A 27625-nucleotide genomic window follows, 5' to 3' on the forward strand; every position below is an offset into this window, starting at 1 on the left:
TGTACTGACTCATTCATTTTGTTAATGATCGTTATACTGATTGTTCGATATTTGCCTTTTTGATATTTGCCTTTTCTGATAATATTCAGATTAAATGTGGTTATTTTTGCTTAATGGTTTTTGCTTTGCCACTGGTACCTTTATGTAAATATTTAATTCAAACAGTTGTACATTTTATATATAATAAATTAGTCTTAAGGTCTCTGTTTCGTATTATTGTTTCGTCCTCCTTTGACTGTCTCAATTGCTGCCAGATTTTCAGTCCTGATATTTATTTATTTTTTTTATACTTATTTTTTTAAAGAACCTGATTAACCCATCAGAGGTTCATAACATATATATATATATATATATATATATATATATATATATATATATATATACATATGGCATACATATGCATTCTACATACAATTTTCTCATATTTATTTACACTTTATATAGCAGATGCAGGCCAGGTACTTCATTCAGCTTGAATAGGAAACCTCGCGATATGATGACTATTTCACGCGGTATTCTACAAAGAGATTTACTTTTATCCCACAATGAAAAGATCTGGCTCAAAGTCTTTTCCAAAAGGAGAGTAGCGGATAGAAACGGACATTATCGGATTGAAGCGACTTTGCTAATGGCTATAACACCAAACTAAATGGGTGGAGGGTGACGCCTGGCAAAGTCTTTTCCAAGTTCTGTCGACAAAGATTCCGTAGAAAGCCATTTGCGGTGAACGAATCAGAATGAAGGAAAAACGTATTGACTGGATGAAGATCCAGAGCATTTCAATAACATCAGACACGCGGAAAAAAGACATATTTAGTGAACTAAACCAGAATTATGGAAAAACATACAAAGTGGGTGAAAATCCAGGGATATGATAAAAGAAATATTCTGGATGATTTGGTGTACTGTTATATACTTATGTTTAACAAAATCACGAAATGCCTATTGCAAAAGCAATAAAAGTATTGGGAAGCAGCAAAATTAACATGTGTTTTTGTTATCTTACTATATACTTTGATGGGCGTTATGTCTGTCCGTCCGTCTGTCATTCAATCACGGCCAAACGGCCACTCCGATGGGCATGAAACTTGGCAAGGTTATAGTGGGGACCCCTAAGATGGTTTATAAAGGGGTTTCTTCCTACCTCCCCCAACCTCCGTAGGGGTGGGGGTGAGAAGGGATTCCTAGAAACGGAGCTGGTTATGCCCGTGAAACGGGGCTGGTTGTGCCCGTAGACTTAGTTACTTTACGAATTTATCATACATATAATAGTTAAAAAAGCACTAGCGAGTCACTTAGATGAAGCAGCAGATGAATATGCTTTTAGTAAGGATTGGTAAATTGCTAGTGATAATAATTGTTCAGAAGATAACTATTGACTGAAATAAATTTCGGGGTAAGTGAATAACTGAATAAGTGTAACAAATGAAAAATATTGTTCCATTAAGCTGGAACCTGGGCTGAGAAAAGGCGAAACCAATTGAAAAGCCGTTTGAAATTATGGAATATTGTAAACGTTTTTGATGGAGTAAATTCATTTCAACATTGAATAATGAAGGATTACAGATGAATTACTAAGATGTCTCTGTATCTCAAGCAGCTAACACGAATCCAGGGTCAGAGGTTATCGTTGATCATTTGTAATTAAATCTGTTGTAACGAGGACTGATTTTTATGCAATCTATTGCTTTCCATTCCCTTCTGGATATGGTTGTTTTCAAGTGCCCATACACAGTTTCCAAATAATTCGGCACTCTCTGAACGCGTGCTCGTCTCGAGCTCCTCTTTCTTCAAACCTGTCAAATGCAAAAATAATCTGCTTTATTTCTTGGGTGGAAGTGAGTAGGTAAACAACAGATTTACTTGGCAATGGTGAGATATATAAAATGACAAGAACATTGGCGTAGAAGCTCTAGGTTAAAGGACTGGTGGATTAAAGTTGAGAAGGCTAATTTTATCCTTTGCATTTATTTCTAATTTCGTTTCAGTTTAAAATCCTCGTCCTGGTCTGTGTTAACTAGTGGTTGTTGTTGTTTATGATAGAGCTGGCCTTATGCAGCACGGGAGGGGCCTCTGCTCATAAGCAGCCGGTAAAAGCTATGTGCCCTTTTCTTTTCGCGAGACTCGACGTACAAGCGTAGTGGTTATAAATATAGACTTAATTTTGCTCCAATATATTGAGTTAATATAATATATATATATATATATATATATATATATATATATATATATATATATATATATATATATATATATATATATATATATATATATATATATATACATATAAGAGATGTGCGTGTGCATTTATATGTTTATTCATGTATAGATAGTATATGTCCATTCGACCTCTCCTGATTTGAGCATAACCATTTTGTTACTTTTCCGTTTAAACATTCAATCTAGGTGCTGGATATTTCTTTAGAAATGTTTTAGCACAAAATAAAAATTAAAATTAAAATAAAGTTCTTTCCTATTGTACCTCGCCTTTTCCTGAATGGACCAAAAAAAACTAAATAAATAGATAAAAAAAGACCCATTGTACTGGATACTCTTCATTGGCTCCCGGGCAACAAAATCTTAGCAGAAAAGAATTGCATTGATCCCGTTTGCATAATAATATATCTGCCACATCACTTGGGTCTCTTCGAATCTCCGCTGTTATTTTGTAATGTATGTTTATCGATTCATCTATTTATCTACTTAATATCATTTACTGATATGTAGATTGAACATGCACCGCTGTTTTGGGAGCTTGTTTATCTTCATATACATTCTCGAGTTTCGCCTCCTAATCAGAAGTATTTAAAAAAATAATTTTTTTAGAATAATGAATTTCCAGACCCTTTCTCCCAATGGAAATTTTACGTGTATACTAAAATCCTTAATTGTGGATAAAGGAGTATAACACGCACACGCAAAAGCACGCACATGCACACACGCGCGTTAGAGTTATTAAAGAGAGAGAGAGAGAGAGAGAGAGAGAGAGAGAGAGAGAGAGAGAGAGAGAGACTTCCTCAGTCAGTTTCCTCATTAAAACATGACGGATTGGTGAGGGATGATGCACATTTCATTCGGTAGAGGCAGTACAGCAACTATCGTAGACATAATGACATACAGCCTTTGAAAAAGATTCACAAATGTTCCTTGTGACTTGAATCTCAGGCCAGTTATTATTGATGGCAAAAGAAAGGAAAGAAAATAAAACTGAAAAGATAGACTTCATAAGAGTTAGACAAAGGGTTTCTCGGGAGATGGACAGGCAAAAATAAATTATGATATCTAATTTCCAATGCATTTCAGGCGTTATGAATATCTATGAAAACACACAAAGGTGAATTGAATCCTAATTGCTCTTGGGGAGACGTTCTTTGCCAATATGATTATTTTTTATGTATTTATTTATCCAATAAACTGTTTGATATATTATTTATAATAAACCCTTAATTATTTTGAAATTAGTTTGGGAGAATTAGTGATTTAAGCAGCCTCTTCTGAGGGAGAACGTAGAGCAGAATAAAAGAAAACTCTATTATTGCAAATTCTCAGTTATTCGGTTTTTAATAGTATAAATGTGGATTTCCTATTTGCTTTTAAATGAAAATAAACTTCTTTTATATTTGACCAGCATGATGTATTTTGAATACGAAAAGGCCGGTTTTTATTTGTACTGGGAACAGAATAAAAAAGAAAAAAAAAAGAACAGAAAAAACATTTTTAATTGATGAGAAAGACAATCCTTAGCATTCTTCACGAGACCTCATATTGGATACCTTTTTATTTTTAGCTTCCAGTTTAAATCAGTGGTCACGTCATTTCAATTTTATCAATTTTATCTTCTTCAAATAAAGTTGCTAAAGCTAAAAAATAATGGCTATATCTTCTTGCCTAAGTCTCCTAGTATGGTAGGTAACTTGATGTAAATATATAGAGGGTCACTCTTCAAGTATAATGTATGGATGCTATCGTAATAGGCATGTTTGGTTCGATAGAGATCATCGTTTTTTGAGAATTTAAAATTGTTGTAAACCAACAAAAAAATTCATGTGGAAATGAAGACGATTCACAATACTTTCAAGGGCCAATATCTGAAGTTAGTCTTATTAATGATAAAGAAACCCAGGAAAATGTTGAAAATTAATATATATACCAGGTGTTGAAAGATAAAAGGATAAAAGGCGCATTTTTGGTGGTTCACAGAGCTCTAATAACTAAGTTGTAGAATTTGAGACTTGTGTTCCTAATACAGCTGGCCAGCCTTTCTTCTTTTTTTTTTTTTTTTTTTTTGCAAGTACGAAAAAAATTTTAAGCAAAATATTAGAGAAGCTGGTTTACTGCACAAAGGTACTGAGTAAATACTAATTATCGTCCCTTTTCATTTTCATACATTTTTCAGAGTAGAAAAGCTTGAAAAAATAACGCATAGAAAACATACTGTCCTCAACACCTGCAAAGTTATTCATTGCGTGATTGCCATTGGATTTAGCGGGAATATAAAATACAAAAAGAATACCGAACTGGATAATTTGATATATACACATCATACGAAAAATAACAAAGGCCTCTAGTTCATCTCATAGCGAGGTAATGAGCCCACGAAACTCTCCCACCCAACCTTCCCCCGGGAGAGTGTGATGCCAAGCAGACTATCACTTACGATCGTCTTGAGTTACGTCATGTTTAGGTTGTAAAGCACGGCTTGTCTTGTATGACTTCCTCGCTTCCAGCCACACGACGACGAAAGGGAGTCCATGGGAGGGGAGTGTTATGCGAGACTAAGGGTAGAGAGGGAGAGGGGGGGGGGGGGGGGAGGGGGGGGGGGGGGGGGGAAATTGGAGAGAGAGAGAGGGATAGGGTTGGGTTTGGAGAAATGTCAGTCGCAGAAGCGTTCTAGATTTGCGTCTTGTTTCGAGGTTTCGTTGTGCCAAGAGACATTAAAAAATTTATGTTTGAATCTGATATCGCTGTGGTGTCTAGTGTTCTGTCTTTAAATTAATCTTTTTTTTTTCTTTTTTGCCAAATTCATGTTAGGTGTGCCAGCTAGTCTCCTTTATTTATTTGACAAAAATAGTAGGTATTACGCGCTGTTTACGTTTAGTCTTTATTTGTTTATTTATATTATTTTGTGTTATTTTATTTATTTGTTTATTTATTTATTTTTTTTTTTTAGCCAGCTTCATGTTAGGTGTGCCTTTTAGTCTGCTTTATTTAATTGACATAAATGGCAGATATTAGGCGCTGTTTACATTTAGTCTTTATTTATTTACTTATATCATTTTGTTATTAAATTTTTTATTTACTTATTTATTTTATTTTATTTTTTTATCTATTTTTCCCCAGTTTCATGTTAGGTGTGTCTGTTAATTTACATTATTTGATATAGGCTCAATAATCGATGAGGGCTGCTACATGCTTGTGTTAGCAGATGCTACGATTGAGACAAAAAATAATAATTCAACCTACACCATCTCACATTCGGAACAATGAAAGACTTGTATACGCCAACATTTTGTCCCATATATAACAATTTAACGTCACATATTCATCTCTGTTTGGTGTGAATTGGCAGAAGGTCGACGCAGGCAGTCCTAATCCCTTTCACACTTCACAGCATTAAAGTTCCTCATTGGACGAGTGGGTTGCGTTCTTGCCTATCACTCTAGTAGTAGCCTGAGTTCGCTCCCTGCTGGCACCTATGTTGAACCAGAGGAATCTATTTCTGCTGATTAGAAATTCATTTCTCGATAAAAGTGGTTCGGATCTCACAATACGCTGTAAGTCCTTTTGCTAAGTAACCAATTGGTTCCTAGCTACGTAAATAAAAAATCTAATCCTTCAGGCCAGCCTTAGGGGAGCTGTTAATCAGCTCAGCGATCTGGTTATACTAAGATATACTCCACTTTAACTTCACTGCATTCAAAGGCAGTGTTGCACAGAAATCATGTCGGTTTCAGGAGACTAATGTCAGATCCCGCCTTTGAAATTATGACATTTGTAAGCTAGACACTGTGGTCTTTTCAATTCCACTGTCTTTTATGTATGAAATCAAGCACTCGTTGCAATGATGCACAAGTCACAGAATAATATCTTTAAGCATAAATTATCTCTCTTTAATGATCAGGAAACCAAACAACGTTTTTATTGCACTGAGGTAAAGACAGAACTTGAAAATATTTGATTGCTGATGAGGCGCATTTTTATACAGGAAAATAGTGAAATCACAAGAAATTTATATCGTGGTTTAGGCAAAGGCGTAAGCATCTTTACCAGAGCGTTTCTCTCGTCAAGGAAGTTCTTGAGGAGAGACCTTAAAAAGACAAAAAAAAAAAAAAAAAAACACACACATGATAAAATGACCTGCGAACTTCCCAAAAATTTTATAAAGGAAGAGAAGACGAAAGGTAGCTGACGGTGGCATGGTGGGTGGTGGGTGGCAGGGGACGGGTCGGGGGAGGGAAGAAGCGGCTAGAAAGGCGACCCCCTCTACCGAAAAGTTTATGGAATTTATATAGCATATATACGTGTATATATACATATATATATATATATATATATAATGTGTGTGTGTGTGTGTGTGTGTGTGTGTGTGTGTGCGTGCGTGTGTGTGTATGTGTGTGTACGTATAAATATACATATGAATATACAGTTATGTATATATATTTATTATATATATGTGTGTGTGTTTGTGTATATTTTTACTATTTAATAGAATAAAATTTCAGATTTTGCTCCTGACTTTTGTTGCATTTTTACAAATTACATACATATCTACCACGACCAGCAATTCACTGTTGCAAGTGTAGCTACAGTCCATGAAAAAGAAAACCTACCTTGAAGCCTTTGCACAGACTCGCGGCAAACTTCACGGACAAAAACAACAGCCTGGGGTCCTCAACAATAGTACTTACTTCCTCTGAGACAGAAGGCGCCGACGGAGGGACCCAGCGCATAATCAGAGGCGAGCGCAAGAAATCCGAAGTGGCAGGGTAATGACCTCGCCAATGGGCTCCATTGTCATTGCTAGATCGTCTGTTTTTATTTTATTTAATTTTTTCGTTTTTATGCTACACTAACGGGTTTTTTGTCATTGCAATGCTTGGGGTAATAGTTGAATGTAATGAGTAGGCGGTAAGAAAATTAGTCCAGGACACCTTTTGGAAGTGTACTATAGTTTGTGAGGCTCTCTCTCTCTCTCTCTCTCTCTCTCTCTCTCTCTCTCTCTCTCTCTCTCTCTTTATATTTATATACCAAATAAACCTGAGGTGTGGAGAATTGATTTTGCGTCATGTTTTTAAAAAATCAAATGTCTCCATCGATCTGAGAAAGTTATCAATATACTTGGTTCTTACTCAACTGTCCTGTTTCCCAGCTGAGTGGAGATAGAAAAAAGAGAAAGAAGGAAAACAAAACCCACGAGTGATCAGTGCTTACTCGATGTTTCTTCTATTTTGCTCTAGATTCAAATCAGGGAAGCGTGGATGAGGTAATCTTTAAACGTTTTTATATATTCACAAATTTCATAGCGTTCGATGGATCCTGTTCAACTAAAGTGAAGTATTTCTGATAACTTGATGGTAGATTGGTAGCACAGCCCACTTATGAACTGTAATTCATGGAGTCATGTCAACTCTTTTATTATATTTGGCTTGTCATCATTTCAAATTGTTTTCTTAAGCATTCGGTTGTCTTTCGTCTGTATTAGCATATGATTAACATTGTTCTTGTCCTGTGTAACTGATGCATTTTGCATTCGTTTTTTATTTCTTCTTCTTTTTTTTCTTTTTACTTTAGTGAGCCTTTTAGTTTTATGGAAAAGAAAACTATTGAGATGGCTTTGGCTGTCCGTCCGAACATTTTCTGTCCGCCCTCAGATCTTAAAAAACTACAGAGGCTAGAGGGCTGCAAATCGTCACGTTGATCATCCACCCTCCAAGCACCAAACATACCAATTTGCAGCCCTCTAGACTCAGTGGATGTTAAAATCTGAGGGCGGACAGAAAAAGTGCGGACAGACAGTCAAATGACCATCTCAAAGGTTGTCTTTTACGGAAAACTAAAAGTGGAGTGATTTGTGATAAACGTCAAATACTGTTATAAAAGATAAGATAGGATATAATGCTAACTTCTGTTTATTTGGTGCAGAGAATCTAATTCAGAAATCCTAGTAGTGGTAAAAAGCTAAGAACTCAATCGATTTCAGTTGAGCAAAAACGGTCCTTTGGAAAACATTCCTGACATTATCCCGGCTACAACTGAAGAGGAGAAAAGACGAAAGAAAAACAGAAAAAAAAAAAAAAAAAATCTCAAGTCCGCCACTTTGGGCAAAACCTGCCCTTTCACTCAGTGAGGAGCGGAGATGACTATAATTACGGTCTCTCCGATAACGTACATACGACATAATTTCACACGAGTAATTGTTCGTATCAGGGATGACCCTCTAAAGCAGTGGTTCTAAACCTTTTTATGACCACGCCCCCTCTAAGAGTTGGTCCTGTCTTTCACGCCCCCCTTGCATCTGTAAGTAAAATTCCCTCCCTGATTTAAAGAAAAAAAAAAAAAAAAAAAGGAAAAAAGAGAAAGAGAAGGGGTTTCGAGGGATAGGGAGGGAGGTCAATAATTACAAAACATGGGAAGCCCAACGAGCCTAACTAGAGTAGTAGACTCTAGGAAAGTAACGTTATATGGCGACACTTTTGCATTTTTTCATAAACTTCTGAATATGAGTTCCTCACTCTTGTTAAGAGAATAACGAATATAATTTGAGAATTTTTTTAAAATATTTCCCTAAGGTTCGCGCCTCCCCTGGAAATTCCTGACGCCCCCCAAGGGGGCGCGCCCCCCAGGTTAAGAACCACTGCTCTAAAGGAAGGTATATATCACTGTTATCAACAGCGGATAAAACATGCAAAGACTAACGGAAAGAGAGAGAGAGAGAGAGAGAGAGAGAGAGAGAGAGTCCTCTTCTAAAACGGATGATAAAGTTTTACATTCATACCAACTTACGACGGAATTCGTTATAAGGTTTTAAGGCGCGAAGGAACAAAGAGAAAGCGATAGCGAACCGTATTTCTTGAATTTCAGGACACATTTCACTTATCGTTATATTCGAGCGTTATGGGATCTGCCATAACTCGAGAGTCACTCTAGAAACCAGCACAATCTAGGAACTGGCGCTCTCATTGTGTCTAGTTTCTTTCTCTGTTGTAGCTCACCCCAGGCCGAAGTTCGAAGATAGTCTGAGGAAAAATAAAAATAATTCAGTAATATTGGAGGGATCGATGGGAGGGAAGTCTATGGTGGGACGGATCCTGTAGCTAGTCCAGATATAAAAAAAAAAAAATGCGAAAATGAGGCCGCGATAATTGTGGGCGTAGAGATCGCATCGTTTAATGATGAACTATCTACGAAGCTACTTAAAGAAGATGATATTGTATTAATTCAGCGAACAAGATTTCCTTCCTGGTTCAGCGGATATGAGTGGATAAGAAGCATCATATTTCGCGGAAAAATAGTATTAAAATTAATATGAAAATAATTGAACAATATTGAGAACAAATTATGTATGATGCTGACAAATAGAATAAGAATATTTTTATGCGTCAGTTTTCAATCAATATTGCTACATGTGTTATATGTGTACGCTTATGAATATAGAATACTGTCCAGGTTTGAAGTGTCTATATATTTCTTTCCTAATATTCCAGTATCTTTAACTCAACACAAAACACCTTTTCCAGACCTTTTTAGGCTTTTCCATGGGGTTTTCATAACCTCCCAATAAGGACAACAATAGCAATTACAACAACAACAACAACAACAAAGTAGTATGTAGGCTTACTCTCCGAGCAAGCAAAAACACGATTGTTTCTGATACATTACCCATAGCTTCCTTTCTGCACTCATCACTTATGCTTTCATAAAAAAAATTTCACAAATCAAATTATTTTGAAAAAAGGTCTAAAAAGACCCCCTAAAGTTTTTGAAAGCGTCAATGGTACCATAACTTTTTCGCTGCCTTTTTTATTCACCTTTTTTTGAATGTGTGGCTGATGAATTTTTATTTTCAGACATATTTTCTCATAGAAAAAAAATAATTTTTTAGAAATAATTTAGAATCTAAGAAAATTATTGTCTTTTTATTTCTACGTTGGCAAACTTTCGATGCGGTTCGTGGCAGTATTTGATTTTTCTTTTTACTCTCTCTCTCTCTCTCTCTCTCTCTCTCTCTCTCTCTCTCTCTCTCTCTCTTTATATATATATCATATGTGTGTGTGTGTGCGAATCCTAACAAGTCTAAAGCCGAGAATGATTAATGTTCGAAGCTCCCAATATCTTTCCTTTACTTGCTAAAATTGAAATTTTATAAACCCTCCCCTACACCTCCATCTTAATATCTCTCTCTCTCTCTCTCTCTCTCTTTCTTCCGATTTTTTCCAGAACGTCTCACTTCTCTCTCTTCCTGACTCAGAAAGTGTGGAGGCAAAAAGGCGGAAGAGGCCGAAAGTTCTAAGAGGTGACGAATGTCCCTAACGAATCCCCTAATGGCCGCGATGAACCGGTTCAGGAACCGATGCGGATATGAATGGTTCATAAGGGGGGGGGTGGGGGGGTGGAAGTGTTAAATTAGTGGATCTCGAGAGCAGAAATACTGAACATGAAGAGGAAGAAAACCTACTAATAGAGGCTTAGGTTATCAGAGGAAATAGGAGATGAATGAAGGGGAAATCTGTAGACGTTTACATCTAGTTCAAGGAGATCTAACGAAACATTAATTAAGACCTCTAGAGAGATGTGAAGTGACTGTTGAATGAACATCGTTTCCTTAATATAGATGTTCATAACGCATACAAGATGATTCGCGTAAATAAGAAAAAAAAAGTTATGGAAATATTAGCAAAATTATAAGACTATTTCTAAATCAATATATTTTTAAGCAAAATACATCAGTTTTTTATTAACATTTCTTATGATATTTATGCTTATACTCTTACCTATACGTGTACTGGTGTTGAGCAATACACACACTATATAAAAGAATTATCCCCAGGCATGAATGAGGCAGAGCTGAGACCTCTCCACTAAGTCGTTTCTTCAGCTGAATAAACCTGCTTTGCAGAAATATGAAGCATTAAATAGTTTCAGGAGTCAAAACGCTGAAAAAATATTACCTCCCTAAAAATGATTTCGCTTTGATTTTTTTTTATTTTTACGTTCATAAATAAATGAAGAGAGGTAAAAAGTACTCACGCCGTATATCTAAAATCTAGTTGTTATATTAAAATTGCCATAAGGTAATATTAGACACATAAGGGCAAGAAATGTATATATATATATATATATAATATATATATATATATATATATATAGTACAGATATTAATGTCGATGCAAGGTGAAGGACACTCCTTTATTCCCATTACATGTACTTTTATTGTAGACGCGACATTTCAAGACATAAGTCCTCAATACTCTGCTATCTTTAAGATAGAAGACCGAATTAACCGTTTTTTGAAATACCTTAAAGACTCGAACATCATCAGTGAAAATACTTGTACTTCATTATATAGCACAGGTGCCTCATATAGGGTGATGTTCGGGTTACCTAAACTCCATAATGAAGGTATACCAATGAGGCCCATCTTCACCTCCTATACTACTTCTAATTACAAAATTGCCAAATTTCTTGTGCCTCTCCTAGCGCCTCTAACTGCCAATATCTACGGTTGTAAGAATTCAGAAAATTTAAAGAAAAAATTTTACCACAGGATTCAGAATTATTTATGGTTAGCATGGATGTGGAGTCTGTTTTTACTAATGTACCGGTAGAAGAAACCATTGATATTATTGTTAGCCGTATTTTTACTGACCCAGATGCCACTTTTAATCATTTTAACCTTGCGGATTTTAGAAAATTGCTCAAGCTCGCTTCGCAGGACACAGCCTTTGTTTTTCTCGGTAAAGCCTGGTTGATGGTATGGCGATGGGATCCCCTTTAGGTCCCCAGCTATGCAAACATTTTTATGTGCTCCCATTATTTTATAATAGGTATGTGGATGATACCTTCTTACTGTTCAGAGATAAAGATCAGGCTGACAAATTTCTTGATTATGCCAATGGAATGCATCCTAATATTAATTTCACAATTGAATATGAAAAGGAAAATAAGCTGCCATTTTTTGGATGTAACAGTTTTTTGAAATGATGATCATTTTACCAGCACGCTTTTTAGAAAGGAAACGTTTACCGGCCTGGGATCGAATTCTTATAGGAACTGTTTTATAATTTTAACCTAAATTCCCTGTCTACCCACTTTCATGGGGCTTTTAACATAACGTCTAACGGGAGTCATTTTCACAATGAAATAACCTATCTCCAACAATATTTTACTGACAATTGCTTTCCATCGAAACTTTTCTATAAAGACCTGTACAAATTCTTGAACAATATCTTCCATCCTAAAATTAAAATACCAACAGTTCCAAAATTACAATTATATGCAAGTGTCCCATTTATTCATAACAAAAATTTCTACTGTGAATTGAAACAGTTAATCGAAACTTTTTGCTGCAATTGAATTAAGACTAATACCTTGCAACCCAATGAATATTAGATATTTATTTAAACACAAGGAGAAACTCGATCCACTGATGACCTCAGGAGTCGTATATCTATTTAATTGCCCTAGATGTAATCTAGGGAAGTACGTCGGCTCCACACGGAGGTTACTCAAAGTGAGATTAGACTCTCATCGAGGCGTTAGTTATAGAACAGGTGTCAAATGAACTAATCCTGAGTTTTCATGTATACGTGAACATGCAAAGAAATGTAAACATGACATGAATTACGAAGATTTTAAAATTATAGGCCAATCCCCTAACGAACAGCATTTAACTGTTTGTATAACTTTTTAACCTTTAATTTGTATTCCGAGTCTGTCATTTTAACTTTTGTTTTATCTTTCTTTAGCTTGAAAATGGGACTTTTATGTCTTGAAAGGTCACGACTACAATCAAAGTGCATATAATGGGAGTAAAGGATTGTCCTTCACCTTGCATCGACATATGTCTACTGGTTGATAGAGCCCCCTTCAATTTCCGCTGTATATAATATATATATATATATATATATATATATATATATATATATATATATATATATATATATATATATATATATATATATATATATAATTTATATATTTGAATTAAATCATCTACAAACTACATGAAATTATAAGAAGCTCGGTTATTCATACCGAACAGTCTGTCACCTGAAAGACAGATTACTTAAGAATTCTGCAACAGTATAATAAACAAGCTACTAAATAAATAAACAATAGTCTAATATGAACTTCTTTATTACAAACTATTACCTTTAATTTTGGATATATCATTGTTTCACTTTGAATCCGAATTGACGGATACGGCCAAGACCACTGAGATAGAAGTCCTGTTCGATGTTTTGTGACGTAAGCAAGGGTGGTCCGAGCTGCTACCACTGACTACGCTGCCAGACGAAAGAAATGTAAACAAACCCTCGCCAAAATCTATCATTTTTGGTCTGCTAGATATTAATTTACTTATTTTCTCGTCTACACTAATTAGTGTACACCAAATAATACTTACTCGAAACACAAGTTATAAGATTAATATAAAATGCTGAACCAAAACAATTTTTTTAGTTACAAAGAACAAACAGCAGTGCATAGGTTTACATCACAAAAAAAAAAAAAAAAAAAAAATTGGTTCTTTCTACTATATGTGAATGAAATAATTCTCTCTTACATACAGTCATTATTTGGCATTTAAATTTTCTAACTCTCTTTGGCTACAATAGTTATTTTCTTGAACAACAATTATTCAATGAAACGTTGGTACAAACCCATTCTGTTAATTTTTCTATGTTTTTCTGCATTATAACCTTCATTACTTATTGAGCAGCTTATCTATTATTTACCCTTTGACATTTAACCGTCCAAATTCATGATTGTCGACCAAACGTAAAATTTGTACATTTGCATCCTGAATAAAAAGGGAGCGATTTTTTCAATAGTTAGTAAAGCTTGAACGATATATTCATTGGATATTAGTAAAGCTAAATGAACATTTTGTTTCTCAAAGGTGTAGAGAGATAATGTTTTTAATGATAGTTTTTCTGAATGTTCATAGAGTAACATCTATATCATGAAGTTTTTCAAAGGGCTGAATGGTGCATAATGAATTTCGTTTTCCAAATTATTGATATCAAGGAGAACTGAGGTAACTTCATTGTTTTATTTATAACTTTCTGGCCAAGCCAATTATTCCTGATATATTTTAACAATTTTACTGAAACATACGCGAAAGAAGGCATGTGTTACTCTGAAATGGGTGAGGATACACTATAGACAGCCGAGGAATCCTGGGAAAATAGGACATTGCTCTCCCAATGATAGCATTATGATGTTTCAATACAAAATACTGTAAAAATGATTTTTTTACTAAGCCTATAATTACTTTATTCTGCGTGCAGTGCAGAACATCAGTTTTTATACTTTAATTGGGAATTTGTGGCCAACTTACTTGAATCTAGACTTGACCTGTTCAACATAAAGTAAAATGCACCTGTTGCAGCTTCACTATGGCCAAAAGCTGAACCAACAATATTTTTGCCTTTATAATGAAAATATGGTATTAAGTATATGAGTTTCATCCACCATCAGTATCACTATTTTGTCATTGGGTAGTAATGATTTACATTTACTCTTAATGTACATCAGAAAATTTGAGTCCTTTTGTTATGATGCTGGGCAGACCTGTTTGAAAAAACACTCTCCTGATGTAACTCGTGATGTAACTTTGAGGGGAACAACTATAGGTATAACAAAAACACAATATTACCAGCTCTGATGAATGATTAAATTTATTCAGTCATTACCTAGAGCTAAAATTATTGCCAAAAATGAAATAACTAGTTTTATAACAGCAATGCAATATATATTGCAGTGTTAGGAATACATTCAGCAATACCAGCTCTCTGGAGTTACTGAATATCTGCTTATTGATATTTGTATCATGAACCTCTGTAGGAATCTTGAGATCTCCTAAGTGACGTACTTCAGTGACATGAAAAATGCATGTGCTGTACAGTTAGGCTTAACTGTAGGTAGGGCATTGTGGCACAAGTATGGTACACGTATTTCGTTCATCTGTACTGAAGTTTTACCTGTGGAAGAAAAAAGATGGTCTTTTAATATTTTTAAACCTAGTAATGCAATGAGGATAGGTTAGGTTAGGTTAGGTTAGTGAAATTTCTAATGTAGGCTCCTGTTTTGAACCTGTAACCCTTAGAATACTATGCCAGTCTACTTTTATTCACCTTAACCCATCTAGGCCCAAAAGGTTTGTCCCATGCCTTTGACTATTGTCAATGGAAACTTGCCTAGTTCCCCACCACTATACTGTACTTAGGTTGTAATGAACCTATAACTTATATGTCTGTGCCAATGTAACTCTTGAGTACCTTGTCTAAAGTTCTATCACACAGTTAGGTATCATTTTTGCAACCTTCTTACCTGACACAGGCCCTTGTCCCAATTATTGCAATAATGCTCTTTACCATATATAGGCTACAGCATGCTTATATTTTTTCTGGGGTTTCTATGCACTTAAAGTACGTAAGTTTACCCCTCTTAGGTTTACTTGTTTGTTGTGTTTGCCCTTTCTTTGCTTGTTGGTAACTATTTATATGCTGCTTGCCTTACCTGACTACTGCTACCATTATTAGTCTTGCCTATTATGTCATTTAAATTGTTTTTTTTCCAAAGCTTTATAAGTCCTGAACTTGGAGTTGTTGGACACAGGCTACTCTGGGAGTTGTTGGACACAGACTACACTGGGTATAGGTTGGCATAGGCTACAGGGGGTGTTGTTTGGTATAGTAGGCTACACTGGGAAGTTTTTTGACTTGACTAGTTCCTACTAAAATTCAATGTAGGCTAAACCAGTCTTTCTTTATATTGCACCTGACCTTGTTGCTCACAACTTCTACCTAGAATGCAGACTGTATTTATATTGCAGCTGAAAATCATCCAGAGAGAAAAGTCAAATACCTAGGTAGTACCTGTTGCAGTGAACTTATTGCTGAGTTTATCTGCTTACCACAGTAAGTTCGTCCAAAAAAAAAAAAAGGGACACTAGATGTATCTATGGCTCTCTACCTCATGATGCCATATAAGTTTTATGTTCCAGTTCATAAATAAAACAATGGAACCAAGAAAACACCTCGTGTCCAAGTGATGTAAGGGAAGGAAGATCGAGAGTCAGGAGTGAGATGCCCGTCACTCACCTCGGAGAGTCGGACCACGAGGGTCGACGTCATCACGTCATGACGTCACATCGAACAAGCCTTCTATCTCGGTGGTCTTGATACAGCCCATAAGCATTCAGGACACCGAGTGAGTTACTGAGGATAAATATGTGGACGATACTTCCATGATGTTTTTCTGTACGGAAGAGCAGATAGAGAGTTTATATAAATAATTTAAACTGTTAAAACTTTAAAACGAAATTCTCAACAATAAACATTCTTTTACTGACATCCTTTTAGATTAGATTCTTACAAAAAGCTCCAAATATTCAGTTATGGTAAACCGACTTCTGCAAGCTGGGTACCAACTTTGCTGAGATGAAATGAGATATCATAGCCAAGTTGAAAAATAGGGGATTTTACTATATATACATATATACATATACATACATACATATAACACTCTCTCGATCTTTGCTCAGGTATAGGGTAAAGGGCGTATACTAAAAGCTACTAAAAGCTCAGGGGAGGTCATGCATCATACAAAAGCCACCATAAATCAGGAACACCATAAGTCACTTTATTATTACCATAGAGGGATGATTCCCTGTTCTTTGTTACGGTAAAACACATTAAGATTTTTATGTTTTTTTAGCGATATTTCTTTTATTGTTGTCAGAATTTATTTATTCATTGTTATTGTCGAACATCTAGCTTTAAGATCTCATTCCCGATTTTTTATATATTTTATAGTTTCAATCTTCTCTTTGTGGAGTAAATATTTTATGAATAAATGTTGTTGCGAATTATACTTTATTCGTTTATGAAGATATTGTACATAATGTTACATGGTAAATGTTTGCATGAATTAGCGGTGGATGAAAGCTATTTATACTGACGGAGATGATAAAGTGAAGATTCTACATAAAGTTAAATTAGCTCAGTCTTATCATTATCTGAATATTGGTAAACTGGTTAAGTCGTGAATTCACGCATCTTGCTGATATTACACACGCATACACACGCAGCCACACACACACACACACACACACACACATATATATATATATATATCAGCATGAAGGTGGACTATTAGAAACGTTGCAATTCATTACAATTCTTTATTTCCTACGTTTCGTAATATCATTATTACATCTTCAGGGAATCTGTTAAACAATAAATAAAATTAATTTAAAATTACTTAAAAATTACTTTAAAAATTACTCTAAAATTCAACATTTGTAAATTAACAACACAATTAAAAAAACATACAGAAACGAAAAAAAAAAAAAATTAAAAATAAAAAGACCAAAGACCGCTAACCAACCTTGTGCCGAGAAGGCAAGAGACAGAATGACAAAACAAATAAAAGTTAGCTCAGGTACAGTTGTGTGGAGGAGGTCTGGGTATTTAACTGGGGGTAACCAGTTGTTTAATAAATAATGACTCCAGGATAGGCAGTTCATATGCATTGTTCGCTTGGCCTATGACTTGGAAATGACTTCTTTCTATATATATTTTACAATTTTTCGAATGGTTTCTTTATATTAGAGTGTTCGGGATTGGAGAGCCTACAGCCAGTACGGAAACTTAATCCCGATGAGAGTCGATTCTGACCCGCAGTAACCTCCTCGTGGATCCGACATATGTCCCAGAGTTACACTTAGGGCAAGTATACTTATAGACCACGTTGGAGGTCAAGAGAGGGTCCAATCGATCTTTATATCTGAAAAAGGAACCGATTGTTAGCGGGTTTATTGGAATTAATTTTAGATTAATGGCACCATAATGTTTATGAATAATTTGTGCAACTTTTTCCGAAAGGAGTCATCATGTAAGAACGGGAATTTGGCATAAAAAGCTAGTTTTGGTACTGTACATGGTTTGGCGACATTAGCGAATTGTTTGTTAAGAAACAAACGGAGCTTTTTATAAAACAAAGTCTGTGGGAAGCAATTATCCCTAAAATATCCAGAAAGGAAACTAATTTCTTGGTGGAAGGATTGCCAGTTCGATGTAATAAAAATGCCCTGTGGAGGAGAGTAAAAATAGAGTTTAGTTTAAAATCATAAAAACAAGAACTATAGTAATTGGATCCTAGACCAGTAAAAGTTTTCTTTCTAAAACGATGTACTAAAAGAGCCATTATCCCTAGTGACAAGAACGTCTAAGAAAGGTAATTTACAAATGTTGAATTTTAGAGTAATTTTTAAAGTAATTTTTAAGTAATTTAAATTAATTTTATTTATTGTTTAACAGATTCCCTGAAGATGTAATAATGATATTACGAAACGTAGGAAATAAAGAATTGTAATGAATTGCAACGTTTCTAATAGTCCACCTTCATGCTGATGTGTCCTACTGGCCGTCGCCTTCCTCTGTCTCCTGTATAATATATATATATATATATATATATATATATATATATATATATATATATATATATATATATATATATATATCTGTGTGTGTGTATGTATGTATGTATATATCTATATTTATATATATATATATATATATATATATATATATATATATATATATATATATATATATATCGACAGTCATAGAGCTGTCAGCTATAGAACTGCAGTAAGCTTTCGAATCCCGAATTTTCCAACATAAGGGATCATACCTGTAAATGTAGGTATTCTATTCTGTACAAGGACTTTAAGGTTTTGGGCAGAGCTTCCAATTATAAGGTTTTAACAATTAATGAATCATTGTTTATCAAAAAACTGGTCTCCTCACTGAACACCCATGCCACATCTACACCTCTTTACCTCTCGTGAAATGTTTACGTTTTTTGTTAGTCCTTCCTCTGTCTTCGCACTCAACGGTTGGTCCTTATTTGTATTTTTGACTGTGATTGTTTTATTGTACCTTACATTGTGTGTTTTAATATTGTTGCTTAATTTTATTGTACTAATTAGATATTATTACTTTTTAGCTTGAAAATGAGGCCTGCTGGTTGGCTTCAAAACGTTGCAACTTAATAAATATGAGTTCATTGACCTGTTGGTGTGTTTCCCCTGCCTTCATTGTATATATATATATATATATATATATCTATATATATATATAATATATATATGTATGTATATATATATATCTATCTATATATATATGTGTGTGTGTGTGTGTGTGTGTGTGTGTGTGAGAGAGTATGTATGTATAAATGTATGCATGTAAATCCAGCCACCTTTCGTTAGATTTAGAGTATCATGCAAGTCTCAAAGACTGATCAAGCCAAGTTATACTGGACGTAAGTGTAACAATTGTATTTTATATAATACGACTATTAAAGATCGGCCTAAAAAGATCTGTAGCCTTAGATAATTATTAATCATATTAACGACATTTATGTCACTACGTTTCTCTTCTCCACTCCAAGGCTATCATACATTTTGTTTCCTCCATTATTCCCAAAGGCGAGACTACCTCTTCAATTCAGTGAGTCTTCCGTTACTGTCTTTTACTTTCTTCCACGGTCAAACTTTCTCTTTAACGCTCACGTAGACACCAACTTCTAATGACAGAAAGTGGCCGCAAATGCGTCTGCGATTAGGCATTTTAAAGCAGGTAACCAATAAGTTTCCAAATCCTGGCATTTGGTGTCACTCTTGGCCCCTGATACCGAATTCATTATATATATTAATTCCGTGGTAGAGCGAATTAGATATTAAAGGACATTGTAGCTCGATATATACATATATTATATAATATATATATATATATATATATATATTATATATATATATATATATATATATATATATATATATATATATGTATATATCGAGCTACAATGTCCTTTAATATCTAATTCGCTCTAACCACGGAATTAATATATTTTCATATATGCTTAACCGAAGGGGAATTTTTTCTCGATAATAGACTTGTCTGGACCAGGGCGCGAACCCATGGATCCTTTCAAATCCAGGAACGTCAGTGAAGCTTTACCTACTACACCACCGCGAGAGGCAAAAGTTCATGTCGCCTCTCACCCTCAAATACCTTTCGCGCAGGTAATTAGTTGGTTTGGAGACAACATCGACCACCTCGATTCCGGTAGCGTTTGTAGTGCTTTTGACAGCACGTAGCCAAAACTATAAGTCATATCACATTTCCGTGATTCATATACATATATCAAGCTACAATGTCATTTAATATCTAATTTGCTCTACCTCGGAATTAATATATTTTCATATATATATATATATATATATATATATATATATAATATATATATATATATATATATATATATATCACATTCCTCATATATTGTATCTGCACTCAATAATGATAAAAATAGCAGCAACAGCATTATTAATGATATCAATTAATGTGCACATACGGTTTTTCTGAGCTGCTTTGAGCTGCATTGATTAAGTACGAGAAATTATAAGGAAATTATATACCACATCAGTTAATAGGTCTACGGCCAGCACTAGCTCCGTTTACCGGGGGATAGGGAGGGGGGATGTGGGAGGGGGAAAGGCGGGGGAGAAGGTAGGAGAGAGGAACGGGGGAGGGGAGTAGGAAGAGGAAGGAAGATGGGGGAGGTAGGGGGAATTGAGAACGAAGAATGTGAAGGTAAACTGCAACATTCATTATCGAAATGAAACCTAGGCCTAACGACTGACGAGTTACAACAAACCAACACACAACGAAGAGAAACATGAAAATTGCTGATCGATTTAGTCCCTGTGACCACAGAGAATCTTCAACTGCCCCAACAAGACTTCTTTATAAGAGAAACAGCAATGAACTTTTGCAGGTAAAAGAAACAGACGGCCAACAGCGGGCGTAGTTTCTTATCCAGTAAGGAATTGTACATCTCTCAAACCTTGTTGCTACTGTGCCGAATTGTACCCCCATAAATAACAATTTATATGGTAGATGCAACAGACAAAAGAGAGAGAGAGAGAGATGAGAGAGAGAGAGACGAGAGAGAGAGAGAGAGAGAGAGAGGAGAGAGAGGAGAGAGTTTGATTCTTGAAACATCGACAGCATTTTTGGTCTAACTTCTAATGAAACCGGATGTTATAATTTATATATTTTTTTATTCTCAAATGGTAGTATACTGCACCACCTGTGTCAAGTTCCTTCCGGCGATGTCAGGTATTAAGAAGCTATTGCTGTTGCTAATCTAAGAAAATATTAATAATAATAATATCCCTAAATAAAAAAGAAAGAAAAAAAAAAACCACTGACACTAATAAATGGATCTGTGGTTTAGCAACTGAGATAACATAATATGAACGATAATCAAGCTGTTTAACGAATGATAGAACCAACGATATGGAAATGTTAATTTATGATGTTAAGGGGAACATTAATTATACTGCTACGTAAGGCACGTCAGGACTGCGTGCTACAGTATTAGGTGCTATTTTTCACCCTTCCGTGCAGTAACCGTGCATACGCGAGCCCGTACATCACCACTTCGATGTTCACGATGAAGTCGCACGTGCGGCAGATAATGATTTAATTTTAAGTAATAGAAAATAATAGTAATAATAATAATAATGAAACACGTCATGACAGCCGTTTGACGTCACGAGATACTGCTTCTCCTCGTAGCATGGAGGAGGCGGAGCTTGTGACATACGCATGCGCCAAATATCCCTTTTTATTTTCTAAGTCGAGTGTCCACCCGCGTGTCTTGATATGTCGTGATTATTATCAGTGTTGCCTATTTAAAAGCCCATAACGCCGTCATTTCGTATTCCAATTCGCCGATTTCTTGAGGTTTGTTGCCAATGTGTTAAATAACGTTTTGAAAATGTCATAGTGTGACAGAGCGCTTTTTCATTAAGGGTAAAGGCCTTCGAAGGAGAGTGAGAATTTGGAGAAACCAGCACGTGATGGCGTCTTCCCTACAAAAAAGTTCAGTTTACCGGACGTTACTGAGTTCCAGAAGGGTAAATTCACGCCTAGAAAGCTCTAGGTAGGCTATTGACGCCTATGGAAACGGAAAACTGGAAGTGACACTGATAGTGATGATAGCAATGACGATTTGTTAACATCAAATGGAAATCGTTGATAGCAAGGGGGGGAGATCGAAGTGACCCCCTCTGTTTTTTTCACATGCGAGCCGTAGACGCAATTCCTTCCCCTTCGGTATAACTGATCCTGGACCTCGCCCATCCTCCTCCTCCCCGAATTGCATCTATTTTCAGATGTTTCTCGGGTGATAGTTACATAGAGTTCCATGAACTCGCATTTACCAAGATAAAAGCGGGATCCTGCTGCCCTTGTAGTACTACATACTACCTGATTTTGCTGCAGTGTCCACTCCTAGTACCACAACTCGGGACTCCCTTGCTGCTAGCAGCCATGCTTTCGGTACCCAAAGACAAGACTCCAAAACGGAAGTTAAGGACCGTTGGCCTCATATCTCGTCTGTCTCGTGGAGGCACTGTGCGCACGTGCTAGAGGCAATGCAGCCTCGAGGCGTCAGGCGTCAAGAATATATAATTGCATAAAAACCCAAAGCTTCCGTGATTATAATACGAAGCTAACTACTTAATGTAACTCGTCCACTACCACGATGCTTTCTCCTAGGTTCTGGGTGAGGGAAGCAGCAGTAGGGGCATCAGGAATGCTTCCTCCTCCTCCTCCTCCTCCTCCTCCTCCTCCTCCCCTCCTAGTCATACGGCGCGAACTGCAAGGTTTCGGAGTAGAGTTGGTGAGTACTCTAGAGTGCTTTTCATATTGTAGTAGTATATTTAATCATTTTTATATAGTTCTTTGTACAGTGCATTATTTTCTGGTATTTTTTTTTATGTGATTATGCATGTTTTCATTATTTTTTGTTCTTTTGTGTAATATGTTTTTTGAAGAAAATGCTTGAGACCAGGGTTGTCGGTGAGTACCCCAGATTATATTCCATATAGGCTATGTAGTATATTTATTGAGTTGTATATATAGTCTTGGTTTTTTGTACAGTGCATTATTTTCTGGTATTTTTATGTGGTTTATGCATGTTTTCATTATGTGATTTATGCATGATTTTATTACGCGATTTATGCATGTTTCATTATGTAATTTATGCATATTTTTATTACGCGATTTATGCATGTTTTCATCATGTGATTTATGCATATTTTTTATTACGCGATTTATGCATGTTTTCATTATTCTTTTGTGCTTTTGAGTGTAATATGTTTTTTGGGAAACAGTTTACGCGATTGTTAACCAAAATTAATATTGCATTTGGTTTAGAAAATTACTACTATTTATCAGCATTAATGAATTATATATTACACACACACACACACACACACACACACAGACACGCACACACACACACACACACGCACACACACACACACACACACACACACATATATAAATATATATATATATATATATATATATATTATATATTTACTTATATATTTATTTTTGCAAATTTATTAGAAATTTTTACAATATGCGTACGTTCTCGTGGCGGCTAAGCGAATTAGTTTAATAGTATATGCGTACTTTAATTTGTGGGGATGGGGTCATACTTTAGCATAAATAGTTAAGAATTATTATATCTTTGGGTAAATGTATTTTTTTGATCATCTTTCTACAAAGAAATATTAAATGTTTTGATTTACCTTTTTTTTTTTTTTTTTTAACATTCAAGTAACTTAAAACTTTTCTTTATTGCTAAGTTCTGCCGGACTGCCCTCGCGAGTTTTTTTTTTTTTTTTTTTTTTTTAATGTACAAACTTTTCATAACTTTTTTTGGTTGGTGTACTTTTTTCTTGGGTGTATACCTGCGTCAAACATAACACAAATAGTAATGAAATATGTACCATAAGAAACTTAAATTAAATTAATTTATTTTTCACCGTGCTAATAGAAATTAGATATCTCAGTTGACCTATTTTTGGTGATTTTCTGAAAAATATCAACAAACGTGTCGCTTACCGATAATTACGAGTACAACTCGTACGCACACTGAATTTTCTTTATTGCCTTTTGTATATCATAACTAAAACAAGTAGTAATGAATTATATATCAAGGTAAATGCAATATTCCCTCCATTTTGTTTTGTTAGAAAAATAAACAAATTAAGGTATCACTTTTTTAGCAAATTTTTTTGTAAATTTAAGAAAAAAATAAAAAATGGCAAAACATTTTTCAATTCAACTAATTTTAACTCGTGATAGGGGTGCTCTATTTTGGTTTTTATTAGAACTTTTTTAAAACAAAAACAAATATGTAATAGATTAAAACTCAAAAAATAAATTTAAACGGAGTAATATTAAAAAAAATATCGCTATGCATGTCAACACAAGGCTCATGTAAGTTTAATTAAATGTTAAGTCTGAAGTTGAGTCAGTGATGTCAAATCATTTTAGGTGCATATGTCGAACGTAGTAATCATTGTTAACAATAAACAGCCGTCGCACTTTCCTTGAATATCTAAAATTTAGATCTGTTGCTATACCATCGAAGTGGTGGAATAGGGATCTTCCGGCTGTAAGAAAAATTATGCCTATTTATTGCTGGATTTTATACTGTTATATAACTGGAAATCAATCAAATATACAATAAGTACGGTAACAATCTCTCCAGAAATAAACAAGAACATCACCGTCTTGATTCTATCTTGTATGAAAGTTCTTGAGATGCGTGAATCTCCTACATTCGATCAGTAGTCTCGTTCACTCATTGTAAGAGCTGGAAATCCGGTAATAAAGGCCTAGGAATGATTCAGCCCTATATTTAATTAGTATTCAATACTTACATGGCAAAAAACATGAGCACTTTTAAAGCAAAAAAGGAAATATTGATATACGTACAAGCTACCTTTAATCAAGAGTCAAGAGGACGTTTGAAATATGCAGCTAAACAGGAAATGAGGCGTCCTCGAATATGAAACTAGGAACCGATGCTAATTACGAGAAAAGTGAAACTCCTTGCAGAGAGGGCAACAGATAATATATATTCTCTCCAATACCATTTTACAGAGAAGAGATTTCTCCTGCTCCTCTAATATTAAAACCTCAGGGGGTTTCAAGAAGTAAATCAGAATATCTTTTATCCAAATTCCTGTTTCTGTTCCATCAAATTCTGGGAGCTTTCCCAGAGGTCAGCCAGGATTGCTGTCTTTGCAGTGTCATGGTACAGATAAAATATTTATTTTGTCACAACAGCAAGACCTCAAATTATTTACGTAGGTCACTCAGAATATTTTTTCTAGTGCAGATTTACAGACGAATATTAAGTATATCCCTAAAAAATAACTCAGGTCTTATTTAGAATGCAATCAAAATAGTTTTTCTGATCATATCAAGATTAAGGAACCCACTATTTATCAAGACAATATTATACAACTGATATATATATATATATCTATATATATATATATATAGATATACATATATATATATATATATATATATATAATGCTTTGGTACCTACTCGGATATATCCCTAGATAATCTCATTTGCAGACTCAAGTACTATAATCAAGCTGTTAACCGGGTATATAATATATTTTTTATAGTTTTATAAAAAAAAAAATATATAGAAGTCACATAGGAAATCCATTTGATTCAATGATCCAGACATCATTTTCTCTCCAGCTTATAAGACAAAAAAATGTTTCATGTTTTAGGTCGCTTAGGCAATGATCACGACGATTCCATTATCCAGATGAAAAATTTGTCGTATTTACAAAATTATTTCTTTGGCAATTATTTTTTTTCTGTTTATTATAGACGTAAAAAGAGTAAAGTTCAGAGAAAAGCAATACCAGATATGGATTAAACCAAACTTATCCTGTCCAGAGAACTAGTGCTGTTGTAATCCTCAGCCCCTGCACGTAATCTCTCTCTCTCCTCTCTCTCTCTCTCTCTCGTCTCTCTCTCTCTCTCTCTCTCTCTCTCTCTCTCTCGTACCCGGAAAAAGTACACAAACCCAACTGTTAGTCACCGTGAAAACATATTCAAAAATATGAAAAGCGGAAAATGAAACAGATGTGGTTTATTTAGACTTTGCAAAAGCTTTTGATAAAAGTAGACCATAATATATTAGCGAAGAAAATTAGAAAACACAATATCGTGGATAAAGTAGGAAGATGGTTAAAAGAATTTTTACACAACAGAAAACAGATAGTTATTGCAAACGACGAGAAATCGGATGAAGCCAGGGTAATATCCGGTGTGCCGCAAGGTACGGTGTTAGCTGCAATACTGTTTGTTATTATGATTGAAGACATAGACAATAATGTTAAGGATTCGGTAGTGAGTAGTTTCGCAGATGACACAAGAATAAGTAGAGAAATTACTTGTGATGAAGATGGAACGCTCTACAAAGAGACCTTAACAAAGTATATGATTGGGCAGAGGTAAATAGGATGGTATTTAACTCTGATAAATTTGAATCAATAAATTATGGAGACAGAGAAAGAAAGCTATATGCATATAAGGGACCCTAATAATGAGACCATCACAAATAAGGAAGCAGTTAAAGACCTTGGTGTGATGATGAATAGGAACATGTTATGCAAGATCAAATAGCAACTCTGTTGGCAAAATGTAAAGCACAAATGGGAATGTTGTTACGGCACTTCAAAACAAGAAAAGCTGAACACATGATTATGCTTTATAAAACATATGTTCGTAGTCCACTTGAATATTACAATATGATATGGTACCCACACTATCAAAAGGATATTGCACAAATAGAGAGTGTACAAAGGTCATTACAGCTAGAATAGAAGAAGTTAAGGACCTAGACTACTGGGAAAGACTACAATTCTTAAAATTATATAGTCTAGAAAGGAGAAGAGAACGCTACATGATAATTCAGGCATGGAAACAGATAGAAGGAATAGCAGAAAATATCATGGAACTAAAAATATCAGAAAGAGCAAGCAGAGGTAGATTAATAGTGACCCAAAATATACCAGGAAAAATAAGAAGGAAAGCACACAGGACATTATCCACTACGCACCAGCATCGATAATGCAGCGTCTATTCAATGCGTTGCCAGCTCATCTGAGGAATATATCAGGAGTGAGCGTAGATGTGTTTAAGAATAAGCTCGACAAATATCTAAACTGCATCCCAGACCATCCAAGATTGGAAGATGCAAAATATACCGGAAGATGTACTAGCAACTCTCTGGTAGAACATTAGAGGTGCCTCACACGAGGGACCTGGGGCAACCCGAACAAGATGTAAGGTCTGTAGGTAAGGTCTCTCTCTCTCACCTTGGTTGTATTAATTCTTCGATTGTAATCCCTTCATCCCTTTGAGGGATGGGGGTGCTATGAACTGCCAGTTTCCAGGAGAATATAACACAATCAATTCCGAAGTTGCTT

The sequence above is a fragment of the Macrobrachium nipponense genome, chromosome 2 (assembly GCF_015104395.2).
Source record: "Macrobrachium nipponense isolate FS-2020 chromosome 2, ASM1510439v2, whole genome shotgun sequence".
NCBI classification, from domain to species: domain Eukaryota; kingdom Metazoa; phylum Arthropoda; class Malacostraca; order Decapoda; family Palaemonidae; genus Macrobrachium; species Macrobrachium nipponense.